The 20,653-nt window shown below is 28.8% G+C and overlaps 1 pseudogene; it reads right to left on the reverse strand.

Moving 5' to 3' along the window:
• Positions 1 to 8,478: 8,478 nt before the first annotated feature.
• Positions 8,479 to 19,911, reverse strand: LOC110263747 (putative F-box protein At3g21120; annotated as a pseudogene).
• Positions 19,912 to 20,653: the final 742 nt, after the last annotated feature.

Genomic DNA, 20,653 nt, shown 5'->3' on the forward strand with positions numbered 1-20,653 from the left:
GGAAGATCTGAGAGTTGTGTAAAGAATACCAACGGTTTGCTGATCCTTTTATTGATAGTTGATTTTTGTCCTAATATATCTCATTTACTGTGTAAATATTTTAAAATCCCACATATCTCGTTTATAGAATAAACGAGATATGCATAGTTCGCTCTTTCCTACGTAACATGTTTATAAACGTGATACATTGACATGTGTTATCTCAAAGGTAGGGCATTTCCCATTTTAATAGGAACTTCTGTACCAGAAACAATGGTATCTCCAATTATAGCCCCCTGGGGTATAAAATATATCTTTTCTCACCATCCCCATAGTGTATGAGACAGATGTCGGCGCAATCTAAAGAAAATTATGCAGAAGCTTTACAGAATTATTATGAGGCTATGCGATTGGAAATTGATCCCTATGATTGAAGTTATATACTTTATAACATATGCCTTATTCATCTCGTTTACACTGTAAATGAGATAAGACACATAATGAAAAACGTAAATATTCTAAAAATTACGTATATTAGTAATTAAAATATTTATTTTATTTATTTAGAAAAATCTGTTAAGTGCGTGGTTGACGCCATTAAATCGATAAAAAAAAATTTATGTTTGCCAAATTTTCAATAACAAAAGTAAAAGTACTAAAAAAATTTAAAAAAAATCTTTTTTGAGAAGCTACAATTTACATATTTTTTAAAAGATCTTTTTTTCTTAAAAAATATTTTTTTATATGATAAATAAACAAAAAAATACTTTTATCTTATTGCCCAAATATAATTAATAGATAAAAATATCTTTTCACATGAGATATCCAAACATAAAATTACTTTACTTTTCTAAAAAATCTTTTAAAAAAAGATAACTTAAAAAAAAGATATTTTATTAAAAACTCACCCGAACAAACCCTAAATGTTTTAATAAAAATTTGGATGGACAATAATCATATATTATTGTTTAATAAAAATAATTAATTTTAAAATTTATTTTCTAAAAAATAATATAAAAATATAAATTTAAGTGTGTAAAATATTTTTATAGTACATGAAAATTAAACTTTTATATATATTGTTTTATAATTATTTATATTGTAAATGTGTAAATTATTTTTTTCTGACTTAATAATATATGATTAAATGCAAAAAATTTAATTTTGATATACAGTCAGTGTAAAGTAATTTTACACGTGCATTTAATTATGCAATGACACATTAATAAAAATAACTATTTTTTTACATTAATTACATGAATGATCATCTAAAAGAACAAATATAGTTAGACGACTGCATAAAGTTAATACATCAAGAATAAATTCTAAATGCATATGTAAAATAACTTTAGACTAATAATTTGTGAAAATTAAATACATATTAAAAAATGAAAACAAAATTTAGGATAATGATAATAACTTAAATCTATTATAAAGTGATAATAATGATGAAAACAAAATTTAAAAGCATGCTCCTAAGGTTTTCTTAACAATGCAATACCCCTTTGTTTGCTGATTAGCTTCCTTTTTTCATGGGCTGTGCACTTATTTTTATTTTGGACCTCCATCATTAAAGTTTTCATCAAACATTTTGGGCTTTCAACCCAATTAAATATATATTTTTGACATCACCAATTATAATTTGAAAAATAATTTAAGCTAATTTAATTTAATTTATAAATTTATTATTTTCTGGTTTGAATTATATTGGTTCAGCATCTTTCACGAAATGAAATTTAAAAGTTTGAATATTAACAAAATAAAAAAAGTAATTTAAGTTTAAAAATGATTTATAAAAAAAGCAATTCATCAATACTTATATGAAAGTCTTTTTTTTTTTAAAATAATTCACATACACTAAAAATTAACTAATATATATTACATATTAATTTACATATTTTTTACTAATAATTACCACAAGAATAATCAAATTTATCATAATAAAATAATTAAATTTATAACAGATGAATAATTAAATTTGTTTATAATAACGTAATAAAAAATTTTGACATGAAAAATACGTTTCTAAAGGCGATAGTTAATGGTTTGCATATAATATGGCTGTATAATTATACGTTAACCACAGTTGTTATTAAATAAAATATAAAATATAATCATGTATGATTAATTAATAATTGAGATAATGTCTAAAATGGTTTTTAAAATTTTTTACTCTAAGTTCTTGATTTTTTAAAATGACTAAATATACTTCTTTCTCCACTCTCGTACATGTGAATCTTTGTTAATACAAAAATCATTAGACGTTTTAACTGCATTCTGATGTGGACAATGAGTTTAATTCAAAATTTGGTTAAAACACTCAAATTGATCTGTTTATATTTATAAAATTCTAACCCCTCAAATCTTCATCTTAGTCATATCTTTTTGGGTTAAGTACTGTTTTCATCCCTAAGGTCTGGGGTGAAAATCAAAATCGTCCCCGACTTTTTTTTATTATTAAAATTATCATCAACGTTACAAACGTTATAAAATTGTCTTTTTCCACTTCAATTTTATTTTTTTTTATCATATTACCCTTCATTATTAATAAAAATAATATTTAAAAAAAAAAAAACAAAACCCCACCCCACCCACTTTCCATCATCTCTTCGGTCTCTCCCCCCACCCCTCCCCCAATCCCCTTCCTTTTACTCTTCACCATCACCCTCTTCTTCTCACCTTCACCGTGGCAATTACTACTGCCGGAGGACACCCACCCCTCTTCCCTTTCCTCTTCTCACTCTTTCCCAATCTCCTTCCACCTCCTCCCTCTCCCTTTCCTCACCACCATCACCACTGCCACCATAGCCATTCATTACTCATAACAAAACAAAACAAATTAACAGCAACATTCACAAAACAAAATAAATCAACAAAAAAAGCAGAGGCAGAAGAAGCATAACAATTTCAATAATCACAACAATTTCAATAAACAATAATTCAATAATCATCAACTACAATTTCAGTTTTCAGATTCAAAAACAGCAAAACAACAAAAATTAAAAAAAATTAAAAAATCACAGAAGAAGAAGCATAAACTCAATCAGAAGCAAAAGTTCAAGCAGAAGCAGAAGTTCAAGCAGAAGCAGAAGAAGAAGTCATAGAAGAAGAAGCAAAGGCAGTCACAGAAGAAGCAGCGCTGGCAGGGTCTCCCTCTCGATGACCACGCGACGGCGGCGGCGACGAGAAGAGAAATTGAAGTTGAAATTGGGGGTTGGAATTTTGAAGAGAGGGGCATGAGGAAGGGGATGGGGGGGGGGTGACGGGAGTGGGGTGAGGGGGTGAGGGGGTTACGGGAGGGTGAGGGAGTTACGGGAATCGGGAGTGGGGTGAAGGGTGAGGGGGTGAGGGGGTTACGAGAGAGTGAGTGTGGGAGTGGGGTGAGGGGGTGAGGGAGTCACGGAAGGGGGGGGGGAGGGGGATGGTTTTGTTTTAATTTTTTAATATTATTTTTTAATTATTTTTATTAATAATGAAGAGTAATATGGTAAAAAAAAATAAAATTAAAGTGAAAAAGAACGATTTTTTATAGCGTTTTGTAACATTGAGGATGATTTTAATAACAAAAAAAGGTCGGAGATGATTTTGATTTTCACCCAAAACTTTAGGGATGAAAACAGTACTTAACCCTATCTTTTTCTATCTCCACTCTTCTTAGCTATTGTTCATAGTATCTTCTTGTCAAGCTCTGAAAACTCACTCATTCTTTTAGGAGTAATACCCCGAATCAGTCCCTAAGGAATTTTAGACCGGACACTTTAGTCCCCAAAGAATAAAAATACCCAGATCGATCCCCAACGTTAAACGCAGTTAGTCGTTGCAGTCCTCGCCCGTTAAAAGGTAACGTCTGCTGCTGAGTTGTAGTGTTAAATTTTTCACGTGGCCGTTAAGTGCCAGGTGGAGCGAAGAGGACAGCTCCATCTTAGGGAATCTCTCAACCTTTTCATCAATGTATAGCATAACACCTTTATTATCCCTTACAATATTGCCTCCATGGTGGAACACAGGAACCACCATATCCTCCATCTGCAATATATGGTGGAAAAAATATTAACTTCATAAATTACATACACCATAAACTCAGAAATGTAAAAGAAGATTAATTTTTAATTTTATAAATTACTCTATTTAACTATTCTAAATAAGCACCATACATAATTAGATATAATCATGGGCTACAAAGATACAATGCAATGAAACATAAGAACCATATAATCATATAATAAGAGCACACTATGCTGAAGATGCTCTGCTATTATCAACGAAAACATATTAATAAATACTCAAAATTTGATTAACCATGTAGTATAATAAACACCTTCAATATTTGCAGTAAGCACTATATTCTTGATTTCACAGGGTTACTTTGGTCAACGCAACTAAGGCTTGATCAACAATCGAGCCTTCCCACTATTTTGCTTCTATGCTTTGGCGGTTACGTTGTAGCAAACAGACGTTATGTTCATGGATGAAAGAGCAACGACGAAGAATAAATGGATTAGAGAGTGTGTTGAGGGTGATGTAGAATATGAGGTGGGAGATGACGGTGGAGAGGGTTAGGGCAATCCTCTGTAAAAAGAAGATGAGGGTTTGATGAGGGTTTGGGGTCTCAGGTCTTTTTGTGTCAAGTCTTGTGAAGGAGTGGGGGGTAACGAAGAGACAAACCGTAATTCCATTCAAAACGCAGCGTTCCACGCCTCTAAAATGGCATTGTTCTGTTTAATTCTACAGGGACTGAATTGTCCTCTTCGCTCCACCTGGCACTTAACGGCCACATGGAAAACTTAACGCTACAACTCAGCAGCAGACGTTACCTTTTAACGGATAAGGACTGCAACGACTAACGGCGTTTAACTTTGGGGATCGATCTGGGTATTTTTATTCCTTGGAGACTAAACTGTCCGGTCTAAACTTCCTTAGGGACTGATTTGGGGTATTACTCTTCTTTTAGGGAGACATGATGGATGATAGTGATAGAAATCAAAGAAACTCAAGCAAAAATTATAGTGAGAGAATTTACAGTAATAAGAACATTCAAACCAGAGATAAAAAAACATTATATTATATAATTGTGGGTTGTATACGGTGATTAAATATTGAGCAAAATAAGAGAATTTAAAAAAATTTTTTTTAGATGTTTTAACTATGAAGTAAAATTTTCTATTTAATAGAATTGTTAAGTTGATACGAATTTAAAAGAATATTTAGTAATTGTTAATTCAAGTTTTTTTTTTTATATTATTATTGTCTGGAGTTTACTGTATTTCTTTCGCTGGGCTGAGCTGATGGAAATGAAAAACAAGAAAATATAGATCAGATTACATAAAAATAATTTAATAAACTCAATTGAAGAATGAGAAATTTAGAATGCGATATTGGTATATTGAAAATGCTATAATGATACTGTTGTGTTGTAATAATTATTGGTTTTAGTTTTAGTATTTGGCTGTTTTGATTTTTAGTTACGAAATAGCAATCAAAATGTGCTTAGTGGAGAACAAGTTGACAACTATATGCCTTACGACTAATACTATAACTGGTATACAGGAGTGTATGGTACTTATTTGAGATTGTCTCCTAAAGTTTGGCAGCTACACCCATGCTCGTAGACACTATATCATTATGATCAAGGTATCAAGGTATTATGCACCATTACACAATCATATTTGGTCATAGTTTAAGGTTTTTGTATACCGTTTATATCATTGTAGATAGGAATAGAAGTGAGTCAGGCTATTCGATAGAAGTTTGTGGTTCGATTCGATTTATTTTATTAAACAAGTTAGATTTGGGTTTTTGTAAAGTCTATTAGTTAAAAAGGTAAAGTTATAAGCTTTAGAAAAAGTTTAAAAAGTTTACAAACCTCGTTGCGTCAGCTCGTCAATTTTTTTTTTTGTAAAAATAAGTTATTCTTAAACACAAAACAAAACTAAAAAGAATTAATAGTTAATACTAATTAAGATTGTAGTTTTTTTGTTAAAAAAAAAATTTTGAATTATAAATATGATTACGATATATGACTAAAAATTATTATATAAATGAATTCTTTTACAAATTATGATTTATAAATTTTAGAATCTATTTAATGTCAATTTAGATTTTTTTAAATTTATTGTTTTTTGAGTTCTTATTTATAAAACAAACTTTTCAAATTAATTCGTAGACTTGTCGGGCTTTAGACAGGTCGGACTTGAGCTTGAAAAAAAAGCCTGCGAGAGGTAACATCTCGGCTCGGCCCATTTTTATCCCTAATTGTAAAATTCATTGTTAAAGTGAAATCGATTCTCTTGTTTTTTACTTTTTCATCAAAGTCAGAACTAGAAAGAATAAATAAATAAAATAAGACCAGTAATCCATAAGAACTTGACCTAATATTACTATTCAGAATTTAGAAAACATGGAAATACATAATTTTACATCCCATGTAAAATGTAGCCGCATTACATTTATAAAAAGAGAAGGGATAACAAATTGAGAGGTTCCCTCAACCTCAACTGTTATTAACAGGCAACAGAATGTTATAAATAATTATAAACATGAAACAAGGAGCTTTCTTCAATGGGGCAAATCACTTCTTAAGTGATGATGATAATACACCTTGTTTAAGTTTATATTAGCATTTTCAGGAGGATCTGTTTCTCTTCCTTCTTGTGCCTTCCCCATGGCCTCTCATATTACTAGCTGTTACAAGTTTATAGTTAGAAGGAAGCATTTCATTCATCTTGCCAAATCTTTTTCATAAAAGTCCCATATTTTGGACCTGTTCAAAGGCAGATGTTTAAACAACTTTCACAAAACACCAACAAAACATGAAGATTTTAGATTTGGACATCTTGTTATGTACCAGTATGCTAGGAACTGATAGGGCTCATACTTTTCATAAACTTTTTCAACATCTGTTTGAATTGTTTTCAAGGTAGAATTTCTTGAATGAACCTACTGCAATAATTAACAAATCCCATACATATATCAAGATTCAAGATCATTTAGCATACATGAAACAGGAAAAAACAAGAAAACAACACCTGGATAAGCTTGCATCTTTGGAAAGTTCTTCAAGTTGTCCTAATTGAATTTTGCCTTCAACGATAGCTTGAGCTAGTTTTATTTTGCAACATGCTCTATACCCAAGTTTGCTTCGCTTTGCCAAAAACAGCTCATCAAGGTGTGCTAACTCACTAGGAGAAGGAAAATTTCCAATATGATTAAAAATTGAATCATTCAAACTTAGCTCTTTTGTTGAGGAAACTTAACTTTATTTATAATCATTGCATAATAATCATGAACACACTCACACTCTAATTATTTCTTAATTAAAAACCAAAACAACCAAACACTAAAACCAAATCTAATAATTATTATGACACACAACAGCACCATCATCAACATCTTCAATGTACTAATACTGCTCTCTAAATTTTTCATTTTCTAATTGAGCTCGTTCAAAACTTCTTGTACAACCTAAATCACATATACCTTATTGTTCTTTATATTTATCAGCCCAATGAAAAAAATTACAATAAACTCCAAATTACAACAATGCAAAAAAAATTTTGAATCAACAATCACCAAATCATTCTTTTAAACTCGTATCCACTTAATAATTTCATCAAATAGAAAATTTTACCTCATAGTTCGAATGTCCCTGTTACTGTAATTTCTTTATTATAGTTGTTCTTGCTTGAGTTTTCTTGATTTCTATTACTATCATCCATTATGACTCACCCAAAAGAACGAGTTTTCAAAACTTGACAAGAGAATATTATGAACTAACAGTAAAGAGAAGTGGAGACAACAAAAAAAAATATATGATAAAGATGAAAATTTGGAAGTTAGAATTTTATAAGTGTAAATGGATCAATTTGAGTGTATTAACCAAATTTTAAACACCAAAATTTAAATTAAATTATTGTGTATTTATATCTGCGTACAACATCTAATGTTTTTTAGACTAGCATATATTTATTTTTCTGAGAATAAAAATACATTTAGTCATTTAAAAAAATAAAAGACTTATCAATATGATCACAGCTTGCGTTCTTTCTAATTAAAAGATAACATACACGTACACTTTTTTAACAATACGTCATTTACATGATTAATTAGTAGTATATAGTGGTTTAATTAAGCAAAAGCTAACTTGGCAGAAAAAAAAAAGCAGGAGATCTTCTATTTATTAGTTTTGTGTATCATTTCATATTCCACTGATAACAATTTAACACTGCATGAACTTGAATATTTCTTTTTAAAATTATTACCTAATAATCAGCCATATTGCAGCTAATTATATTTTAAATTATAACAGTTTAAAAAAAGGAATTTTACTAACAATTTTATAAACATTATTGAGTAGTTAGAGACAATAATTAAGCAACCAAATAAGATGTGAACACTATTATAATGTGAATCTAAAATAATCAAGTAAAAATTTGCTATTAATAAAGAAATATCGAAATGAATTTTTTTTTTCTCTAAAACTAACAAACAAACATTAGAATCTTAATTAGGATTATCCAGCGAGTAAATATTCTGCACCACTACATTATCTCCTATGATAATATCTTTCAGTGGGATAAGAGTAGGAATATGGTGAATTATTTGAAACTTGCCATGAGCTTTGAAATCACACCAAGGAGTCGCAAAAATCCTAAACTCTTTATTTTCACGATCAAGAGAGCCAATGCAGCTAGGTAACCGAGATGTGGTTATGGAAGAATTAGTATATTGGAAAATGGGAGTCCAAGATTCTCCATCTCCATATATTTTCATCATCCACATTGTGACAAGTAGCTCATTAAAATATATCAAGCAAATAGAACCCCTGAATTCAAATATCCCGACTTTTGTACCTTGATCCATCGAAAGGATTGGAACCTTTCCGTGTCAAAATTGAAAGCCCATATCGAGACATTTCCATCGATATCTATACCAATCCAATGAAGTGCCCCATTGAAATAAGCAGAATGATATAACACATGTATCAAATTTTTGGGATAATCTACCTCAATATTTATCCATGTCGAAGCTCCAACTGTGTGCATTTCAACAACCATACGATGATCATGTTTAGAGATATATATTCTCATCACCTTGTATTGGTTTGTTTTTGGGTGAAAACCAAAACCTCGAGATATTTGCTCGTAGTGCTTCAGGATTGGAGGTTGTTTTGGAAGTCTTATGAACTCACCTGTTATTGGGTTGCAAACAAGTGAAATGTCTCTGTCCATTGAACAACTCAAGTAAAAAAGACCATTACAAGAAAACACATTAACATAAACTCTTCTACCCTGAATTGATTTGGGACTAGGGAGAGGAATCTCAAATTTAGGATCAAGTTTTATGCTGCTACTACCATTGGGATCCAGGACTTCAAACACACTGCAGCATAATGGATTGTTTCTCCTTTCATGCCATTCGATTCGGTCATATTCAACCAGGTGAAAGATTCTAGAATGCAAGTGTCGGATCATGGTACACGTAGGTGTATAAGTAAAGAGTAATTTGACAAAGTTTGAATCAGAAATCAATGTGTTCCAATGCTTGCAAACACATCTACAAATCAGAACAGACTTTATGGGAAGCCTAACAAAAATGTCGGTAATTACATCAACTGGAAGACTGGCAAAACAAGACTTTCGTATTTGGAGTTTCCTGGCAATTAATTAAGAACAAAATAATTCAGAAAAAGAGAAGGGAGAAATTCACGGTCATATTTTGTGTTACTCTATGAAAAAATAAAATATGGCTTTACCTCACCGACATGCAAAGAAGTATTGAAAGAGGGATTTGATCATTTTAGCCATCACTCTTACTCTCACGTAGCAATGATTGTTGGAAGAAGACAGCACCGATGATTAAAACAAGTGAAATTGATGCTTTTAAGGATGAAATTTGCTGATTTTTATAACAACCATACCAGCTATATATGAAATCAGTTACGAATATAAATTAAAATATATAATAGTTAATTTTAGGATTTGTTTAGATAAATAACTGTAAACCAAAAAAAATATGTAATGGATTTTTGTAAATATGATATAAATTATTTATTTTAGTAAATAAAATATTTATTTTATTTATTTAAAAAAATTATTAATTTTAATGTATAGATAATATTTTTATTTTTATACATATATTATATAATACAGACTCTATTTTTATGTTGTTACGAAATAAAAAAAAAAAAGCAAAAGCACATAAAAAATTACAATATGAGAAAATATGGGTTTTACCGAACAAAAATTACTACGAAGACAGTGCATTTCTGAATCTAATTTATATAATTTGTAAATAGACTCTTTAAAAAAAACCACATACAATAGCATCCGCTACATTATTTCCTGCTTTCAATAATCAAATCACATCTTGAAAATAAGATCGGATTAAGCTTAGGTCAATGATATATAGCAAAATATCAAAATAAAAAAATAAAGTAAATTAAAATAAAAATAAAATAAAATTAGATAGAAAAAAATTCACTTTACCTCATTAAAAAATAATTCATTTAGTTTTATTTGTGCATTGTATATATATTTAGTCACAAATGTTATAATAGTTTTTTTTTTTATCAAAGATATAAAGACTCAAATTTACAATCTCTAAGTAAGTATAAAAAAATTATACTATTTAAATTATAGTTAGTTGGCAAATGCTACAATAGTTTAACAAGTAGTATTTATAAATTTTATATTAGGTCGAGAGAAAATCTAATGATAAATCCATAAATATAAAATCCAATTCGTTAACTAAATTCAAAATATATTAAATTAAATTAAATATTATAACAAGTAAAAATATAAACTTAACATGAGGCTGCCGAAAAAAAAAAAAGTTAAATAGGGTCGTAACTTGTAATTTAGCTTGCTTTGATTTTCTTCGATTTTTATGGAAGTATCACTTCAATTTAAACTTTAAATTATTTGATTTTGATTTGTTTAATTTTATTTTTAAATTTAATTATTATATAAACTTTTTAAATTTTCAATTTTTCCTGAAAAATTATAAAACTAACATGAGTTAATACAAGACTAAATAAAAGTAAAAGAATCAAGTTTACTCATTTTATGTTCGTATATATAATGCATGAAATAAATAAAACAACTTAATAATAATAACTTAAATCTATTATAAAGTGATAAGGGTATAATAGGTACTGCAATAATAGAAAAAGGTTAAGATTGGGATTGGTTGCTACAAGGTAGTTATGAAGCTAGAGAGAGTTTTCTTATATTGCTGCATAGTTTTCCTATATCGTTGAAATTTGGTGATTTTGGTTCTTTAAGGTATTCTAGCATAAATTCTAAATGAATTCCATTCAAATTTCGAGTAAATTAAGATAAAAAAGTTCAATCACTTCATTATTCATAATTTTAAGTAAAAATTCTAGTATGAATGTTGAGTTAATTATTGTGATTAAATTATATGAATTAGCTTGGCATATTGGATTCAATTGGTGTGATTGCAAAACAATTAGTGGAGGTTCGGAGGATTTGGTTGAGGTTTGAGTCCAGCTGAAAAGAAAATTTAAGGGTTTGGAACTGTCGTCTAAGAGGTACAAATTTTTGTTTCGGATAGACATTATGTGAAGTTATATGAAAATCTAGGTTAATTGCTTCTAGGATAGGATTGAATAAAATTGATTGCTGTGGTGATTAATTGGTTGAATAATAATTTGAATTATGATATGTATATGTATGTATGATGATAAAGGTATGGTTTGCCTATAGTGACTGTGGAATTTGGGTCGAAGGCCGTGATGAGGTGAGAAATTTTCTCCCATTCAGTAAATTGAGGTAAATATTGGTGTATTACGTTGCAATTTGTTGAGATAGTGATAATGTGTTGGCTGTTAGAGATGGCAATACCACTCGAACCCGCGGGTACCCACCCCGCCCCTACTCGCTCGGGGTGGATTCTTGGGAGGGGCAGGGCAGGGTCGGGTTAAGGTAATACCCGCCCCTACCCGCCCCGCTATATATATAATATATATAATTTTAATATATAATATGCATGATATATGTAAAATAATTAGTAAATGATTAATAATATTGTATCATATTTAAATTTTTACTTTAATTTATGTTATATATGTGATGATGGTTATATAAATTTTGAAATTTAATTTTATTTATTGAATTTTAATAATTATAGGGGCGGGGCGGGTTAGGGTTCAACGTTTTACTACCTGCAGGTAGAAGTGGGGCGAGTTCTATGCGGGCTGTTGTACGGCGGAGCGGGGTCGGGTAGAGCAAAAATCCGCCCCTACCCGCCCCGTTGCCACCCCTATTGGCTGTATGAGGATTTTGTGTTGATGTGATAGAACGAGTAAAACCAAACAAAATTTGGGTTGGTTAGGTTTGAAATAGTTGAAAATGGATAATTGAGAGTAGAGGAGGCTTATAAGTGGTTTTGAAATGGTATGGAATTGAATTGGATTGAAAATTTGTCAAAATGAAGATTGTGTAAAATTTGGTAAAAGAGCAGAATTTTAGTCAACTTCGATGGACATAATTTAGTTCTCAGACCTCTAAATTTTGTGGAACTTGTTTTAAATTAAAATTTAGTTTATCTATTTTATGACGTTCAAAGAATAGACGGAAAACGATTTTAAACAAAAAAAAATTATGAACGTTTGAAGATTTGGGTTTAAAACTGAATTCTGCAGAAGTTGCAGAGAACTAGGGTCCTGCATACGCATGAAGGGTGTTACGGAATTGAAAGAGTTTCGTGCGTATAACTATGTGTGCGCACAAAAACCAAATACGTATACAGACGGATCTAGAAATTTTAGTATGGAGGGGCCGAATTTTAGATAAATTTTTTTGATTCCATAAAAATAATTAACATATAGTTATTAGAGTTAGTTTTTCAAAAAATTTATCAAAAAAATATATATATAAATAATTATAAATTTTTTCACAATTTTATTTTTAATATGATAGTTACATAAAAAAATATAACAATATCAATAATACATTATAAAATTATAAAGTACCAATAATTTATAGTGTGTTTAGTTAAAAATATCACATATCTTATTAATTAAAATTAATTCTTTCAAAAATTTTTAAAAATTTGAAAATAAATGATAAATTATTAATTATTTGAAAAACACAATACCTTTATAGAATACAAGATATAAGATATTTTTATAAAAGCTTTTCTTTCAACAACGTAAATTTAGAAGAAAAATAAGTATTTTTTATAAGAAAAGAATATCGAAAGTACATAACGTGATTACCAAAATATAACTACGTAAGTTATTATTAATATAATAATATAAATTTTAAATAAACAAATTATTTTTTTTAAATAAATATAGAGATTATTATATAAAAACTAATTTAAAAGTTACGAAGACTTGAGGGTATGATATTAGATTAGTTAAGTGAAAAATATTAGTGAATTAAATAATTAAGACATAAATCTATCATATAATAAAAAATAATACATATAAAAATATTAAATTATATAATATTTTTTATTTTTTTAAATACATATTTCATATATAAATATAGTTTCTAAAAATTTTGGGGGTCGAGGCCACTACTCGCCTCCCTCTAGATCCGTCCCTACCTATACATAATTATTTTATTTCTCAGAAAATATTAATTTTTAACTGTTTTAACCTCTCCGATCCAATCAGTCTTTTCACTTCTTTAACCTCTGTTTAAGGAACGATAACTAGTATTTAGATTCTGAAAAGAGTGCGAGTATATTGAGTGGATTAAATTGATAAATTGAAAGAGGAGTTGGGTTGGAGGATCTAAGTTAATGATGAGTTGGTGAAAGCTTGTGGCTAATAAAACTAGTGAGTACAAATTGAGTAAAGGCATGTATAATACTACTGGTTGCGAAATGATTCACTGTACTGAAAAGGGTAATGGTTAATTCTACTTGCGTACTAAATTGAGAGTAGTATTACCTTCATCTTCTTTTAAGAATGAAGTAATTACTGCAAATCATATATAACTAGAATGCAAATGCTAATAATATTGATGAATTATTAGTTAATCATACACGATTATATTAAATACAATCATATTATATGTTTATAAAATATCAGTTTAAATCAATTATTTATATAAAATAAAATATATATAAACATATACAATACACTTTGAAAATGAAAATGAATTAAATAACATATGTTATATTTATATAAATATATGGTAATTAATTTGGTAATTAAATTTTATTGTACATCTAACATTTTTATATTTTATATTTTAATCTCATAATGATAATTATACAATCATGCTATAAATATACTAAAAATCAGTCCCCAATTAACTATCTTATATAGAACTACAAATTTTACATTTTATAAAATAATTTCATTACACTGTAAATAAACTTGATTATTCTGATAACTGATTATTTTTAAAAAAATGTATATAGTACAAAAATTCACAGGAATTGATTTTTAGTGTAAAGGGCGCACTATTATAAAAAATATTTTGTAAATACATTAAATTGCTTTTTTTTTTTTAAATCAGTTTGTGAATTTAAATTAGTTCTTTATTTTTTAATATTCAAAATTTGAAATTTTGTTTCGTGAAAGGTGATTAAACCAATAAAATTAGAATATGGATTATAAATTAAATTAAATTAAATTAAATTAAATTTCAAATTATAATAGCTAGTTTAGAAAAAGAAATTTTGCTAATGCAAATACTATTGAGTAGTTAGAGACAATAGTTAAGTAACTAAATAAGATGTGAGTATTATAATATGAATCTAAAATAATTAAGCAAAAATTTGCTATTAATAAAAAAATATCAAATAAAATAATTTTCTAAAGAAAAAGTAACACCAACAGTAGAACCTCAATTTTCGGTTATCAGGTTTAAAGATCATATTTGAAGACATGGAGTCTCATTATTTTGTATTGATTTATTTTTGGGTGAAAACCAAAATCCCAAGATATTTGGCACTCACACGGTTTTAAGATTGGAGGATATTTTAGAAATCTTATGAACTCACTTATTATTGAATTTTAAAATGGAAGTTTACTGATTTTTATAACAACTACCAAATAATAAAAAATAAAACACATAAAAAATTGCAATACGGAAAAAAATGGGTTCTACCAAACAAAAATACCGTACATTTCTCAATCTGATTTACATCATTTGTAAATAAATTTTTAAAAAAATCACAAACAAAAGCACCGGTCACATTATTTTCTGTTTTCAATAATCAAATCTCATCTTGAGAATAAGATTGGACTAATCTTAAATCAAAGATATATACAATTCAAAATACCAAAATAAAAAGAATGAAGTAAATCAAAATAAAAATAAGATAAAATTGGATAAAAAATCTACCTTATCTCATTTAAAAATGACTTATTTAACTTTATTTGTGCATTTTATATTTTGTCATAAATGTTACAATAGTTTAATAAGTGGTATTTGTAGATTTTATATTGGTTCGACAGAAAATCTAATCATAAACTCATAAATATAAAATCTAATCCTTTAACAAAATTAAAAATATATTTAATTAAATTAAATATCATAATAAGTAAAAATATAAACTAGCCTAAACTAAAATTAAATATTTTAACAAGTAAAAATATAAACTAACCTAAACTGAGGCCGGCCAAAATACATGTTAAACAGGGTTGTTAGGCTTGTTTCGATTTTTAAGGAAGTACTATTTCAATTCAAACTTTAAATTACTTAATTTTGAGGGCAATTTACAAAAATAAAATATTTGGCTTCTAAAATTATGAAAATGTAACTTTTGAAGTTTGGATATGAAAGTGTAACTTTCTACAAATTTATATAAACTGTGGAAGGGGTGCCACGAATTTGGCTCATCCTTAAATGCTCCTTACTAAGTATGGAGTGCTGTACACCTTGTTAATTCGTTAAATCTGAACTCTTCATTTATTATATTTTATTTGAATGGTCTAGATTTAAAAAGGTAACCTCTTAATTAGGTTAACCATTTTTTTTTATAAATTTTAGATTTTTTTATAAATTTCAGATATTGGACTGAAGTTCAAAACAAAACAAAATAGTATATAAATATTAAAAGCAACATGTCTGTACAACAAAAAAAATTACTGGACCTTAGAATTAAAATAAATGTTACATGAAAAATAAGTTGAAAATTCATGTACTAAATTCAGAAAAAAATATATATTAGAATCTTAAAAAAATAATATTAAATATATATTATGTATATCATATTAAAATTTAAATAAATTTTATTTTGTGTAAAACAAAATTATAATTTAAATATAAACACAATTATAAAAAATTTTGTGTTATATAAATTTAATATATATATATATATATATATATATATATATATAATTTTATTTTGTGTGAAACAAAAATATAATATTTAATGAAGTGAATGATAAAAGATTTTGTATTATATAAATTTAATTTAAAAAACATATATACAATATATATACAATGTAAGAAGCAAACAAATATATAATAATTTTATTTTGTGTGAAACAAAAATTCATATAAAAAAATATTTATATAATTTTTTTATTAACAATTTTTTTATTGAAATATGTTACTTTACTATATTTAAAATATATTATTTGAAATAATTATATTATTTTAGTTAATATATATTATTTAACAGAATATTTAAAATTTATTATTTTGTATTAAAAATATTATTAAAAATATATTATTAGTTTTTCTTAAAATAAATAAAAGAAAGAAGTACTCATTTTTTTTACCAAAAATAGGAAGACTCAAATTCGCGACCCTTTTAAGTGAGTATGAGAAGACTATGTCATTTGAATTATAACTCGTTGGCAAAGAAAGAAATACTCTTAATTATATATTAAATAGAATAATTATTTATTAGGCTCATTTTTATACAAATAAAAATTTCTCTTAGTTTTATATTCGTAATATTTTATACCAATTATCTTTAAAGTTTAATTTTTTTTGAATAAATTAATAAAAAATAATACAAATAATTGTTTAACTATAATTGTATTTTAATTTTTCATTCTATTACGTCGAGGATAATTTGAAATAAAAGATAATGGACTTGTTGTAATTGTCATGTATTTTGTGCTTTCATCTGAGAATTATGGCAACTTCATGGAGACCGGAGTTAGCCAACCAGCAGCGGCGACAGATATGCTTCTTCTTCTTCTATGGCAGCGATTTTTCGGGCTTTAAAGGTCATTCATGGCAGAGGTGGAAGGGAGTGAGTTCAAGAGTTTCAAAATCTGTGGCTAGCCAGAACGACAGTGGAAGCACCGCCACCAAACAAAACAGTGAAGATGCTTGAAGACATAGCATCGACAATACAAAGTAATGGAAGAATTCGATCAAGTTTTCCTAAGTACTTTTGTGGTGCAAAGGTCATTCTGTGTTAAACGAAAGAATTATTTTTTCTTGTTAGTGTTAATTTGTTTATTCAGCCCATGACAAAAATAATAATAACAATAATAAATAAATTTAATTTACCTGATAACCTTTAATAATAGGTTAACTTTTAAAGAGTGCTGCACTCTCTACTTTTTCTGGAGTGCACTAGCTTTCGCCCACAAATTTGAAATACATGTAAACCGCTGGAGATGAAGCATTTGGAAAGAATCGTGGAAGGGGTTCCACAGTTTCTGTGAGGATGCAAAATATGCATAAACCGTGGAAGGAGTCCATCGATTTATGCACGCACCAAGTCATACTATATATACCAATCCAGAGTGAGTGGTGTGATACTAGAATGTCATTTTTATTTCAGTAATTTACCCTTTTATTTGTTTTATGTTTAAAAAATTGAAAAGATTCTAAAATAATAGTCCAAAATAGGGAGTATATTTGAACTTAGTTAAAAGAAAAAGTTGAGTACGATAGCCTTTGATAGAGAGACAGAGATTAAGAGACAGAGATTAAAATAAATATCAGTATTCTATTTGGTACAAAGTGAGAGACAAAAATTGAAAAAAGAATGAAACTCTAATTTAATTTGCATAAAGGGTAAAATTGAAATTAATTAATTGAAATGAGAATATTTTAGGTATAAAATATTATTAAAGTTTCAATCTCTATCTCTAAAAATTTGAGTCCCCTGTGTCCCTACATTTTAGAAGTACTGAAATACTGAGATTTTGGGAACAGAGATAGAAATTTTAGTACCAGTCTCTGAACCAACAAACACGATACTGAGTGTCAGTCTTCCAGTTTCTGTCTCAGTACCTCAAAGCAAACGCTAGTTTAAGTGCATGTTTGGGCACCATTATTTTGATAAAAAAATTTTTTTTCAATGAAAAAGATATTTTTTTTTTATATTTTAGCGTGTTTTGGCAAATTTCTAATAGTAAAAATAAAAGCACTAGAAAATAAAAAAAAAAACATCTTTTTTGAGAAGTTGTAATTTACATCTTTTTTTAAAATATCTTTTTTCCTTAAAAAAAAATTTTCATGCAATAAATAAACAAAAAAGTACTTTTATATTGTTATACCCAAACATAATTGATAAATAAAAAGATCTTTTCGCATGAGATACCCAAATATAAAATTACTTTTAGTTTCCCATAACTCGAAAAAAATCTTTTTTTAGAAGTTCACCCAAACAAACCCTAAATGGCTGTTGACATGGCTAGACCTTCGAAATGCTTAACAAAATTGAAAGAGTACAAAAAGAGTACGCAAAGATAAAGAATACTTTGGTATGTATTTCTTGATTGATTGAATTATAAGAGTAAAACTAAATATATATAGAGTATTGTCTACGAAAGAGAAAAGCAAACATAAGATAAGATGGTAACATAAAGATAAGATAAGATGATAAAGGCTAAAATTAAAACTGAATTTATGAATTCTGTTGGGCTGAATTTGTGGGCTGTGAAACTTCTTTATTGTGGTCATGGGCTAAGGTAGAAGAATGGTTTAATACGCCCCCGCAAGCTGGAGGATGAAAGATATCGAGAACTCCAAGCTTATTGAGATTAAGATGGAAGGGTTGAGGAGACAAAGATTTCGTGAAGATGTCAGCTAATTGCCCAGATGAAGGAATGTGGAGAAGTTTCATCACTCCAGCTTGAGCTTTTTGTTGAACCAAGTGACAATCAACCTATAAATATTTGGTCCATTCATAAAAAACTGGATTAGCAGCAATATGAAGAGCACTTTGATTATCACAGTATAAAACTGGTGGGCGGATAGGAGAGATGCGTAAAAAATGTAACAGATTTAGTATCCATTGAAGTTCACAAGTTGTGTTGGCAAGTGCATGATATTCTGCTTCAGTGGATGAGCAGGCAACGGTGGTTTATTTCTTGGTCTTCCAAGAGACTAAAGAGTTGCCTAAGAAGAAACAATAGTCTGTTAAAGATCGCCGAGTGTCAGGACATCCGGCCCAATCAGAGTCACTGAAGTCGAGAAGCTGAATTTCTGATTCTCTTAGAAAAAAAAGTCCTTTGTCGGAGTTAGTTTTCAGATATCGTAACACATGCTTGGCAGCTTGAAGATGAGATTCAGTAGGAGTTGCCATAAATTGACTTAATTGTTGAGTGGCATACATGATGTCTGGTCGAGTAGCGGTAAGGTAGATAAGACGCCCAACCAAACGGAGATACACAGAAGGGTCAGATAGCAAGGGACTTTTGTCTTGATATAATCTTGTGGAACTATCCATTGAAACAGAGGCAAGTTTAGCACCTAATAAACCAGAATCCTCCAAAAGATCAAGACAATATTTTCTCTGAGATAAGCAAATTTCCTTTGCTGATTGAGCTACTTCAATGCTCAAAAAATATTTTAAAGGGTCCAAATCTTTAATTCGGAAGTGTTGGTGCAAAATAGACTTAATAGAAGCAAGTTCAGAAATAGAATTGCCGGTGAGAACGATGTCATCAACATAGACTAGAAGTATAGAAATTTGGGCACCAGTAAAGTTAACAAATAGACTATAATCAAATAGTCTGCTGATATCCATGGGATAGTAAAAGATGAGAAAGTTTGTCATACCACATATGACTAGATTGTCGTAGACCATATAATGACTTTAGTAACTTGCAGCATTGATTTGGGCGAGGAGATGGGAACCCGGGTGGCAAAGTCATGTAAACATCTTCAGAAAGATCCCCATGTAAGAAAGCATTATTGATATCTAACTGATGTATGGGCCAATGCTGAGGCCAATGCCAAAACTAATCTGATGGTGGCAGACTTGACAACAAGAGAGAAGGTTTCCAAGAAATCAACACCTTCAGTCTGGGTGAATCCTTTGGCCACAAGGAGAGCCTTATATCGATCAACTGAACCATCAGGTTTGCGTTTGATGCGATAGACCCATTTACAGCCAACCAGCTTAACACCTACAGGACAATTAACAAGACACCAAGTTTTGTTCAACTCAAGAGCATCCAACTCATCTTTCATAGTACTACGCCAATTGGGATGTTGATTGGCATCTTTAAAGAACTTTAGCTCAACGTCAGAATGTAGAGATAATAGAAACCTTTTATGTGAAGATGAAAGAGAAGAAAAAGATATGACTGAAGATAAAGGATACCTGCACTTTGAGGGAGATTGATTTGTAGAGGTGAGAGAAGAATTACCCAAGTAATCAGCGAGATATGCTGGAGGTCGGTGAGGTCGATCAGAATGACGAGAATGAAGTTGCTCAGCTGGTGAGGAAGGTGACGGGAGATGAGGAGGTAATGATGGACTAGTGT

This window comes from Arachis ipaensis, chromosome B6 (assembly GCF_059453495.1).
Source record: "Arachis ipaensis isolate K30076 ecotype BB chromosome B6, ASM5945349v1, whole genome shotgun sequence".
In the NCBI taxonomy this organism is placed as follows: domain Eukaryota; kingdom Viridiplantae; phylum Streptophyta; class Magnoliopsida; order Fabales; family Fabaceae; genus Arachis; species Arachis ipaensis.